Source organism: Leptonychotes weddellii, chromosome 6, assembly GCF_054177405.1.
Source record: "Leptonychotes weddellii isolate Sample4059 chromosome 6, ASM5417740v2, whole genome shotgun sequence".
In the NCBI taxonomy this organism is placed as follows: domain Eukaryota; kingdom Metazoa; phylum Chordata; class Mammalia; order Carnivora; family Phocidae; genus Leptonychotes; species Leptonychotes weddellii.
The window spans coordinates 119,526,102-119,539,103 of NC_138374.1; the positions used below are offsets into that span (position 1 = coordinate 119,526,102).

General features: G+C 37.7%; 1 long non-coding RNA gene across 1 annotated transcript in view; it reads right to left on the bottom strand.

The window, feature by feature from the left end:
• LOC145722360 (uncharacterized) overlaps window positions 1–11,345 on the bottom strand; it is an 80,643-nt gene extending 69,298 nt beyond the window's left edge. The window contains exon 1 of the long non-coding RNA XR_014146577.1: window positions 8,646–11,345. This is a non-coding gene — a long non-coding RNA (uncharacterized LOC145722360). The remainder of the gene's footprint in view (window positions 1–8,645) is intronic.
• Window positions 11,346–13,002: the final 1,657 nt, after the last annotated feature.

Consider the following 13,002-nt stretch of genomic DNA (forward strand, 5'->3'; position numbering starts at 1 on the left):
AAGAAGCCAAACAAAAGAGTACATAAGTATTATTCCATTTATATTAAAAAACAAAAAGCAAGCAAAGCAAATCTGTGCTATTAGAAGTTAGGATGGTAGTCACCCTTGAGAGTGAGGGGTAAGAACAGGAAGGATATGTGAGATGGGCTTCTGGTACTGTTAAGTCTGTTTTTTGTACCGGGTGTTGATTACATGGTGTGATAATTTGTGAAAATTCCTCCAGCTATGTCCTTATGATATGTGCCTTTTTCTGTATGTGATTATATTCAATAAAAGGTTTGAAAGAAGGGGAATGGAACTTTTAAAGTCAGCTGAAATAAAGCAGTGAAACCCTCTCCTCACTCATGTTAACTCTCTGGCTGTCCCATTCCAAGGCAGGGGATCCTTAAGTATCATATCCCCATTATACCCTCCCACCTTTCTTTCTCCTTTTTCTCTTTATTTCTCTCTTCCAAAAAAACTAAAAGGAGGAAAAGCTATTTTTAGTTTCCTCTACTAAATAATAATTTGAATATCCAGCTCCAATTTATTTGGGATAAAGGGTTACAAAGAAAGTTAAGAAGGACACAATTTCTGACCCATCAATAATTTAAAATGTTGTCAGTGACTAAACAGCTTTTCTCCAAACATCAAGACTGACGGATAAATTTGTCTCAACATCACGACAAGACTCTGTCCTCACTAATGCTGCTCCATCCAGTACCAGAAGGGGAGGAGAGGGAGATCGGGTTAGAGATTGGGCTTTTGTCAGAATTAGGAAGAAAAAGAGAAACCCAGAATCCACATTCTGAAAGGTTAAAAAAAAAATGTAAAAACTCTGATATCTGATTTTCATGGCTTGAAAACTCTGAGAACATTGGTTTCAAGCAGGATGTATATTTCTCCAAACTGCCATATAAGCCTTTTGAGCCTGGGACACCTAATAATGAGAAAAGTAAGGAAGAAAACACACCGCATTCTCAGAGATTGTTTCTAATGGAAACCTAGTTTTGACAACCCTACCACCTGCTTTATATCATTAAACTGAAGGAGACTATGAATAGGAAGGGGGTGGAGGAGAGACATTGCTAATAAAATATTTAAGAACATCAGGAAGAGCCATGTCAGGCTTTTAGTTTACCCAGAAAAAGCATCTTCCTAAAGTATCAGTCAACCAAGATTTACTGTATTAATAAAATCACTTTCAGATTATAAAGGTAGAAAAAAATGCACAAAATGCAGACAGATAATCTATTTATAACGTCTGGAATAAAAAGACAAAATGTCCTAGAAGAAAGGCAATGTCAAGTATCTTGCTCTTGGTGGCTGCAGTATTTACTTTGACCTCATCATTCGCAGGTGATTGGTATTGAATACCAATATTTGAAAATCATCTATGAGCTGTGTTTTAATGGGGCAGGAATAGCCACACAATGTTAAAGAAGATTTAGTATCTCTTGAAACAACCAAACAAACAAAGAAGCAGGGATGGCTACATAGTTAAATTCTGAACTACTACCTCCTCTACAATTATTTTTGCTATAGGAGGTGAATGATTGATTGCATATGATGGAATTTACCATCTTTCAAATGTGTATTTTCCTCTTGAACACTGAAATAATGATGGTCCCAGAGACATGCAGATTGCCCAATCTATCAGCATTTTTCTCTGTTTGACTTTCATTCCTCTGCATTTGATTGCTTCTGAAATAATGGTAGCAGAATTGAAAATACTCTATTCCCTAGGTGATTTTCATTTGTGATAGATAAGCAAATGCAATTTTCCCTATTACAGTAACCAGGGAAAGACACCCCCAGACATCAGCAAGCTCAATAGATCCAGGGGAGGGGATCCCATTGGGTATACTAGCCCACTGAAATGAGAGGGAAATAGAGATTCTGTGCAGCTAGGCAAGCAAAGTTGGTGTTCATCCACACATTCTTAGTGACTGGACATCCTATCTAAGCATTCAGAGTATATGTCATTCTAATTCTGGGGCCTATTTTCTGCAGAGTAAAAATGAGATTAAGTCCTAATCCTGTGCTATGATTTTGTACTAATTTAAAGTGATAGGAGAAGCTTGAATTATCATTTCTGTACATTTGAGTTGTTATCTCCGTCTGACTTTAACTTCCCTACAATGGAACTTCCCTCTACCCTATCCTTCTCCTCACCCACACACCAAACCAGTCAGTTTTGAACAATGGGAAATTGTTTTCTTTATGGCATTTATGATTTATCACTGACTGTGGAGGGGTCTGCGGAGGAAAATTCTTAAGGGTTTGCAAGAAAATGTGAGCTGTCAGCCTCACTGATCTGCATAAAATTCCTCCTCAAACTATTTTGCTTTTGTTTTGGGTTATTTTAAATGGGGAAGTAACATAAAGGGAAAATGTTTTAAAAGCCCAACCTTAGGCTTCTTTCACTCTATATTTTGTTACTTTCTTTTTTTGGCAAGAAAAACTTAATTATGTAAAGTAGTGACAGCTCACCCAGATCTTTCACTAATCCACGGCACAGATAAGCAATTTTGAGGAAGTTAAATATTCAGTGAAGATACTGCTAATCACTACCCCAGGAACAGCCCAACAGAAAGATGGAAGTGCTTGTCATTTGGAGAGATTTGCAAATACTCCAAAAAGGAGAAGCTTGGGGAAAAATAGCTCTCAAAGGTGAAAATGCAAAATGTACACTCTTTTGTAAATTATTCCATGATAGGTGTTATAATTTTCTTAGATATTAAGGGAGAGGCTATTCTTCTAATTTCAGAAGGAAATGCAAAATCTTACATGAGATGGAATCGCTCCCAATTAAACCATTTTGCTGAAAAATATCTGAGTATATACGATGCACCATTCTTTAGAAATAATAATTGATGCATTCTAAGCAGATTTCTAACTGAAGCTAGAAATGTTTTTCCCCATTTTTGATCCAACACTTGGCAAACATAGTCTCAGGTTGGTACCTATATACACAATACCTTATTTCATCACATTATACTTGGGCCATAAATTATTATTAGAAAAACTTCCTCACCTTGAAATTCAATCTGTTCTGTTGGGTAATTTTGTAGCTTTTAGAAGATGCATCTACACCTAAACTTAAAATAAAAATTAAAAGCCCAGTGGAAGTATAATGAAGAGCATAATAATGCCAATAATATAGGAATGAATAAATAAGAAGATATTTGAAAATTTAAGCAATACCACTATAAATGTGATCATTTTAAATGTCTTCTGGTATGTCTAAGAATAATTAATCATATATTTGCAGCATTCGTGTCTGGCCCTTCCCACACAAATGTCTGAGATTGTTAATCTCATGAAATTTCATAGGTTGAGCCTTTACCACATTTTCAGGGGCTTAGGTTTCTGTGATAAATTCCAGCTTGGAGCTCCTACTTCTGTGTGTTCTCCACTTTCACACCTTGTTCCTATATCCTAGGCATCTTCTTGTCTCTGCTCTGAACCGAGCCAGACACAGAATCATTTTCTCTTCACTGATTTTCACCAACAAAACAACCACAATTTTACTGAAAGTTCAGGGAGACAGAGAAGCTTTGTATCCAGAAACACAAACAACTGAAAACTGAACAGGAACTATCCCTGTTCTAAAAGGTGATTTGGCAAACTGCTGCCCTTTCTACTTCATTCCCTCTCTCCTCCGTGGGCGTTCGCTTCTTCCAACCTCCCACGCATTTCTCTTTCAGAGTAGTTTTACTTCCTTTTTTTCCTCTTTCAGAACTTGCACTGCCACCCCCAAGTAAATTGTCAAGATATTTTCCTTTCAAAAGATGGTTCTTATCCAAAGAGGAATGCAGATGTCCACTTTTAAGATAATTGTGTTACCCCGTAATTATCTCAACTGATTTCAATAGTGCCTTGTTTTAAGAGGGACTGATATTATGCTATTCCCATCTTAGTTACAGGAAACTAAGGTTCAGAGAGATGAAGTTACTTGCCAAGGGTCACACAGCTAAGAAGAGTCAAAACCAGAACTCAAGTCATCTATACTCTGGAGCCCCCACTTCCTTACAAGCCAGGTTTCCTGCTCCTCTATCGATGACCCTTCTCTCTCTCCAGTAAAGATTAGAAGTCCTCAAGAAATATAGTCCATATGTTATGTGTTAAGAAGTATAGCAAACACACATAAGCTGAGTGGTCTCCAAAGCATTGTCCCTGAATCAGCAGCATCAGCATCTCCTGGGAACTTACTAGAAATGCAGTCTTGGGCCCATTCCATACCAACTGAACCAGAAACTCAGCAGTCTTAGTTTTAACACTTCTTCCAGGTGATTCTGATGCCTTCAAAAATTTGAGAACTACTGGACCAGCTGTTCATCAAACCAGTTTCCTCTTCTTCCTAGACAGAGAACTAGATAGACCACATTTCCCAGACACTCTGGATGTAGCCAATGGAATATGGACAAACATTATTTCCTGGTTAGGTCCATCAAAAGTTTCCATTAATGACACTCCATGTTTTTCCCCTTCCATTGTCTTGTTGCAGGGTAATGTGTTGACCCTGAAAGGTTTGTATAGAAGATGGTAGAGCAACACACTAAAAGGAAGCTGCTTGAAAGAAAGCCACCAGTTGGTCAAGAATACCCAATTTGTGTAAAGTCACTTGAGGCTTGACATTCACCTGTTACAGCTGCTAGCCTTAACCTAACTCATATATGAAAGTGTTATTTGAGGTGGGCATAATCTCTAGGATTCTAAGAGAGAAATTAAGATGTGTAGAAGGTAAAGAAACCACACTAGCCCTATCTGCCTGAAGAAAGAGATCAGAGAAAATTTCCTGAAGCTCTAAAGTAGAGGCAAAGCTGTTATATGGGTTCTGACTTGCTATCAGCAAGGAGAGGGGTAGACTGTGAGAGAGGGCAAGTAACAAGAAGAGATACTTAGGTGCCATAAAAAGAAAGGATAGAGATCTTAATAACCATAGCCATATGCCACTTCTCATTTGGATCCCGTAAATTCTGTAGGTACCTATCCACGTAGGACTGACATGGACTTGTGGGGATAAAACTCTTTGAAGTAAAAAAATTTAGTATTGGGGGCTGTTATGGACACTAAAAATTATCAGATTAAGTCCTTTCATTTTGCAGGGATTTCATTAACTGTCCAGGATTCTTAGTGGCCAAACCAAGCCAAAATCCAAACTCTCCAACTTCAAGTCAGGATTCTTTTCTACCATAAAACATTTTAAACTTATTTTTAAACTTCAGGGCACTTTCCTATAAATATCATTTCCCTCTCTTATATTTCACACCCAGAACTTACTACAGAGGTTAAGTACACTGAACTTGGCTCTAGTGTCAATATTTTTTAAATTCTGACAGCTTTATTGACTAGATTTCTACAATAATAGGGAATGCATTTGTCCATGAGAAGCTACAGGTAGAGAAAATAATCCCCAAACTCTCTTTCTTCATGAAAGAATGTGCAAAACCTAGACAGGACTGAGAAATGGAAAGGCTCCTGGGCCTAATGGAATGCTCACTGAGATCTATTGATTCTGATGCAGCACATTGATTGGCCATCTAACTCCGCACTCTGTAATGTCTAGCCAAAAGAAAAAGTATGGCAACAGATAAAAGATGTCAGCAATGACACCAGCTGTGATCACAAGTTTCCAAAAGGGATTGTGACAGTTAGTGAAGCATCTCTTTAATGTTAGTTCCCAGGAATATATTGTCAAGAATTCATCTCAGTAAGATCCAGAATCACATCTCATATATATCTGCTTCAGAGTCATATGCACTTTTAATATCTAGGTCTGCATGGGTTTTTTTACACATTCCTTTACTTGTTATTATAAATTGCCAACTGAAGATAAGTTAAAGAAACAGAGACTTTTAGGAAGTCCTTTACTATGATAAGATTTTATTTCATCAGTCACCTAGGGTTCCAACTCTCTAAGGGTCTGAATGGATAAAATTAAACAGATCATGCATTAGAACAGCAGGATGCCACTCAGACCTGAGACAGACTGCCTGGGTTCAAATCCTCGTGTTAGCACCTAGTGACTGTGTCTTTGGGAAAGTTATATAACTTATTTATGCCTCTGTTTCTCCAAACAAAGAATGGGGGTAACTAATAGTACCTAATTCCTAGGATTAATTGAGCTTGGATTTTTAAAGTGGTTAGAACAGTGACTGACACTTAATAAGGGATAGGAGAAGATATGTAAAAAAAAAAAAAAAAAAAACAAGCAAACCAAGATAACTAACACCTGGGCAGCTAGGTCAACCTGAGGCCACATCAGACTTCATTACTATTTTAGTGCTTCTGGGCAGACAGTATCACAGAGTAAGGTGACTCATTCTGCCACCAGGTAAAAAGACAAGAATAGGCCATTTGGTTTGTGAAAACCAAAAAAGGTGTTGGAATATTATTAGAAAAGCCTTTATATCCTACTAACCCCCTCAAGTAAACTTGTGAAAACCAAAAAATAATTCATTTGTCGTATGTCTAAAAACAGAAAAATATGAGAACAATCAATCTCTTTTATTAGCAGAGATATTTAACCTCAGGTTAGCTAGTCTATGCCACTCAGCAGGCTCCCCAACCACCAATTATTGTGTATTCAGGGAGTGCAAACCAATTAACCTGAGCAAACACGAATTAAAAGGTAATTCTCCCAAAGGTAAAAAACCACACAATGTTCTCCAAAATGATTACTCCCTATATGAATTGTAATCTTCATTGATTCCCTTATTCCCTTCTCCTTTAGTCAGAGTGGTCAATCAAAAGTTGACCATATACTATTTTTATATAATGCTAAATGTTCCTGATGGATGTGAGAAACAAACAGAGCTAAATATGGCTATATTAAAATAGCAGTCAAAACGATGTACCACAGGAAGGCCATAAATAAAAAAATATGATGAGGAATGAAAAAGAGATGAACTAAAACAAAACCACTTACCCAACTAGAAAGGGAAAAAAATAGCTACAATCAGGAACAGCTATATAATTTGTGGGGCCCATTGCAAAAAAGAACAGGCAGAGGTCCTTGTTCAAAGCTTATTAAAAACTTCAAGTTGGCAACAGCAGAGCATTAAACCAAGCATGAGGCCTTCTCAGTGTGGGGTCCATGTAACTGCAGAGGTCTCATGCCCACGAAGCTTGCCGTGGTTATGAAGGTGTGAGCTTGTAAGTAAAATGAGAATAAAGACAAGCATATAAACTCAGATCACAGTCTAGGAATATATAAGGGAATGGGAAAGGAAATATTGGAAGACCTGATAAAAGGTATTAGGTTAAGGAAATAGCAGGGAATAGAGAGAGAAGAATAGGAAATAAAGATGAAAGAGTGAAAAGATAAGAAGGACCAACGTCAGAAGACAAACCTGAGTCAATGTCACCTACCAAAGGCACAATAGAAATATAGACCAAAAGAAGCAAGTTCATACCTGGGTCTCCATAGCAAGCAACCAAAAAGTTGGTACTATGTGCCCTCACTCCAAGGAAAGGATAATTCTGGTTACCCATAGGGCCTAATTAGAAGCCAGGGGAGGAGGGATCCGGAAAAGGGCAATGACTAAGTGTTAGGGAAAAGTTCTCTCAGAGTCCTTTGAGCGAGAAAACATCTAAACTTGGGTCAATCCATGTTTTAGAATAAAGAGGACATCTGACTATCAAACCATACTATCATAGCTAGTTTTGCAAATAATGAAGAGATAGGGCACTTGAACACAAACAGATAAAACTGTTCATTATGAAATATTGCTTTATATTACATAAAAATCAGGAGTTAGATAGCAGTTATATAATATCATATTATTATATAAATGATAGTTAAAATGGATTGCCAGCCACTACACACAACCAGGAAGAACAAAGAATAAATTCACAAAAGAGAGTTAGTTCGTATTTCTATTGTGAACAATAATCAAAATCAACTGCTGGTTGAAGTACATGCTCTGATGTTTACAAAAACATGTGTATCAAATGACTTGAAACATTCAAGTCCATTACTTTGAGAAAAAATATCCTTGCAGCCCAACAAAGCTGCAATCACTCAAAAAATGTTTAGAATTGTCTTTATTCGTGAATTATTTTTAACCCCCAAGAGTTTTGAGTTACTATTTTTTAATCAAAATCAGGAGAGAAGGTTGTCAGTTCTGAAGGTAAGACAAAAAAAAAAAAAGAGTTCACAGAATGTTTAGAAGTGATGACATGATTACAGAGTGAGTAGATACATTATCTTGCTCCACATGCTCATAATATGTAAATCTATGGAATGAGAGAAATTTAGAACCATAATCAACCTTAAAGACTATATAATCTAGCCTACAGCTTCCTATTAAATGGATGAAGAAACTGAGGCCCCAGTAGACTTGCCTGAGGTTCCACATTTGGCTCATGGAGAGGCATGACTAGAACTTAACTCACATTTTTCCTTATGAGTGGTCTTTCCACATGACTGAGAACCATTGTGGAAACTGTATGACCTTCTAGAAAGTCATTGAGAACCACGGGTATCATCTACAAACATGCTGAATTGTTACCATTTCTGAAAGACAAGTCAGTCAGTCCTGGTTGTCATGGCAATAACTCTTCATACTCACAGCCTAGTGATTGCATATGTAAAATGCAGCCAACCCAGACAGGAATAAGCCTTATTAAAACAACATTCTAAAATTGGCACGGCTTACCTGGTTTGCCCATTCTGAGTTCCAGAATCTTGACTGCAATTGTCATGTAAGTTCAATTCAGTCCAGATATCTATATTTAACAGTATCGAAAGATATTATTTGTCTTGGGATCGTAGAGAGAAGAAAAGTAAAAAGTGGTTGAGAATAACTAAACCCAACATTAGGAAATCGAAATTTAAAAGGTTATTGTATATGTGTTAGCATAATGACATTAAAAACTATAAATAAACAATAAGATTCTAATATTAAATTCCCTCACTAAGAATTAATGAAGCCCCTAGCCTCTTACCTCTCTTTACTTCTTTCTCTTATTGTCCATTTTTTTCCCTGACCCGTGCTGTTCTTTTCCCATACAAGTATGTGTTGTGGCCAATTTCTTGTACAAGAATGCCAGTACAGGCTGTCTACAGTCATTCAGAATTCAGACTCAAAATAACAGTTATCTCCCACTGTTTTCTAAGGAGATATTTTGCCCTCTGCAATGGAATCTAAAAAAAAAAAAAAAAGTCTATAACCAGCTGCTAGATATGTGCTTTCTTCATCTATGCCCTTTTCCCGGTGCTAATATGAAATTGTTTTCTGCCCCTGTCTCAGAGACAAGAAAGAAGCCTAAACACCTGAAAGGTGTCCTTTTTGATCCATATTGTTGCTTCTAAACCATCTATCTCTCTGAAAGCTTTCAAAACCCACAATTCCTTTGAAGTTATGCCATCTTGCTCTGCCATCCACCTTCTTGTTTCTCTCCTTTATGATTCTACTTATAAAGGACCTCTCATTTATTGATGATATTTTTACTTGACTACCTACATTCCTTCCACCCTACACCATTCATCATTCCTTGGAATTTCAGCAGCCATTTGAATGACTCATCAAAAACTCTGGTTTACTTACTACGTCTTTGATTTCACTTTCATACACTTCTCTTCCCTTAGCCATCCATTCCTACTGTTACAACCAAGACCTTGCATTTGTCTATAAATGCATCACCACCAAAATCTCCATTGGAAACATCCCACTCAGATCCTTCTCTTCCAGCTCACTCCCTCTAGAGCATCCACTTCATTCACTCTTTTACATCACTGTGATCTCCATTATGGTCTTATTATTTTTTCACCCCTTTTCGGTCTTCATTTTCCTTCTCATTCAGGCTAGATCCCGGGGTCCATGACTATATTCATGCTCTTGGAAACTCCCTCAACTTCCTCGTCATAGCTTCATTGTATTTAACTGAAACAACTCTTTTTTGTTGTCTTCCTCTTGTCTGCCTGCCACACAGTGGCTACATATTGCTAGCAAATATCACACATTGGCTTATTGTTTTCATCTCAACTTCACAAAAACAAATCTAAAATGATTGGTCACCAGTTTCCAGCAACTTTATAACCCTTCCCAAGTAACTTCATTTTCCCACTTTCTAAAATGACCTAACTTTCTTGGAAAACCTCTTCTCTAACCCTCTCAGATAAGGGTCTTTCCTCAAAGTCATTAAAAAAATAGAAATTACTCGATCAGAATTCTATCATGGTGTCACCATCAACTCTACACATGTTTCCTCTGTTTTCAGTTTCAAGAATGTCTTTATGTCTATCAAAACCAATTGTTTCCACATGTGATTTTGCTCCAAACCTCTCACCTTCTCAAGGATTTTTGCAACTCAGTTCATGCACAGCTATACATCCACTAGTTCTGCTAGATCATTCCCATCAGTATGCAAATATTTTTTCTATCACCCATCTTAAAAAAAAACAAAAACTCCCTTGACCATATACTCCCCTGAATCCAGGAAATACTTTCATTTTCTCCTTCTTTCCACAGTAAAACTCCTCGAATGAGTCATGTGTATCTGCGTCCTTATTTTTAATTCACTCTTCAAACTTTCCAATCTTTTAAGTCACCAAAAACTTTTATTGCCAAGTCCTTGCTCACTTTTTTTATTATAATTATGTCTTCAGCAGCATCCTTTGATGGTCACATTTAATTCCACACTTTTAAATACCACCCAGGGTAACAACTTCCAACTGTATATACCTTGATCTAAATCCAGGCCTCACCATTGCCTACTTGAAAACTCCTTGAATGTGTAATAGGCATCTCACAAGACAAAAACATAGCTCTTCCCCCCACCTCTTTCCCATTTCAGGAGACAAAAGCACAGTCCACTGAGTCATTCAAGCCAGAATCAATGAATTTTTTCTCTCCCCATTCCCTGTTGGTTCCAGCTCCAGAATACATCTCAAATCAGTTCACTGCTTTCCATTTGTATGACCACCATATTCCAGGACACCACCATCTCTCCCTGGGAGTACTTCCAGAGTCACTGAGTTGCTTTTCTTTTCATCTTACTTCTGACAATACCAACTACCCATGCTTCATAAAATAGCCAGATGTTTTTAAACATAAGTTAGGTTATATTATCCCTTGCTTAAAACCCTTCCATGGCATCCCATTTCTCTCAGAATAAAGCCAAATTCCTAACCATGGGTTTGTCCTCCTCTTCAACCTCCATGCATACAATTTTCACCTTTAGTCATGATAGTCCAAGTATATGGTCTTCCTATTGCTTGAACACACCAAACCTTTTCTTACTTCTACACCTTTGTATTTGCTGGTCTTTCTTTTTGAAATGCTTCCTATCCCGCCCTCCTCCCATCATTTCGCTTGACTGGCATACTCTTATCCTTAAAATTTGGCACTTTTTCATTGTCTTGTTTTTCCCATTTAAGGTCACTGAGGTCAGAGACTCTGTCTTAATCACTGATGAATCTTTTACACCTAATACATTGGCAAATTTTAGGAACTCACTAAAGATCTGCTGAATAAATGAAGGAATTTGCACCTGATATGTTTCATTTTAGAAAACATCTGAGGGATTATTGAGGATATTTCCTAGAATTTCCATATTATTAGTTTTTTATTTTTTTTAAAGATTATTTACTTATTTATATGAGAGAGAGAGAGAGAGAGTGAGAGAGCATGAGCAGAAGGAGGGGCAGAGAGAGAGAGGGAGAGGCAGACTCCCCACTGAGCACAGAGCCCAATGCGGGGCTCAGTCCCAGGACCCTGGGATCATGACCTGATCTGAAGGCAGATGCTTAACTCACTGAGCCACCCAGAATCCCAGGACCCTGGGATCATGACCTGAGCTGAAGGCAGATGCTTAACTCACTGAGCCACCCCGGTGCCCCTGTTTTTTTTAAATTATACAATATCCCTGATTTTAAAGCTTGGGGTTTAAAGATAGTTATTGTGTTGCTAATGACATCTTTATTTAGCTTGTTATCTGCTTGCAATGTTTGGATGTTTTTACTACCAAGATTTAGATAAGTATCCAATAGTCCAGGTTGTACTACACAAACACAGTAAGATTAATAACTAACATTTGCTGAGACCTTTCTTTTTTTTTTAAGATTTTATTTATTTTTTGACAGAGAGCAAGAGAGGGAACGCAAGCAGGGGGAGCGGGAGACGGAGAAACAGGCTTCCTGCTGAGCAAGGAGCCCAACGTGGGGCTCAATCCCAGGACCCCGGGACCACGACCTGAGCCGAAGGCAGACGCTTAATGACTGAGCCACCCAGACGCCCTTGCTGAGAGCTTTCTAAGTTCCAGATACTGCTCTAATCTCATTATGTACATTAAACTAAAGACACAATTATAATACCTAGTTTACGGATGAGGAATTCCTATATACCTGCTGATTTGAAGCAGTCTCAAGTAGGGGAATAGTTTCTAATTCTCTTCATTAGAACTCAATAGTAATAATTATCAAGAATGACTAAAAAACAGTACCAGTAACTTCCTTCAAATCACACAAGCTGAAAAGCTTTCCAGAATTTTGATTTAAAAAGACTTCCGGGGACGCCTGGGTAGCTCAGTTGGTTAAGCGACTGCCTTCGGCTCAGGTCATGATCCTGGAGTCCCGGAATCGAGTCCCGCATCAGGCTCCTTGCTCAGTGGGGAGTCTGCTTCTCCCTCTGACCCTCCCCTCTCTCATGTGCATTCTCTCTCACTCATTCTCTCTCTCTCAAATAAATAAATAAATAAAATCTTAAAATAAAAAATAAAAAGACTTTTGTGCTTGACATAATGAAACACAATGTATTTAAACCAACAAAACCAAATGTTTAAATCAAATACTTAAATGTTTATTTATGTTCATTTTATGTCTTTCTGTAATTTAAAAAAAAAAAAAGGCATTCTTTTATCAGTGGTTCTCCTTCCATTTCCTCTGGGTCCAATATTGCGCTTGCCCATTTCACAGACTACTGAGTTGGGCAGCAGCAGCTGATGTGGTGTTGATTACTTTATAACACACACATTCAGTACTTGCTCTAATAAATGTTCTCCCAGGTCACTCGG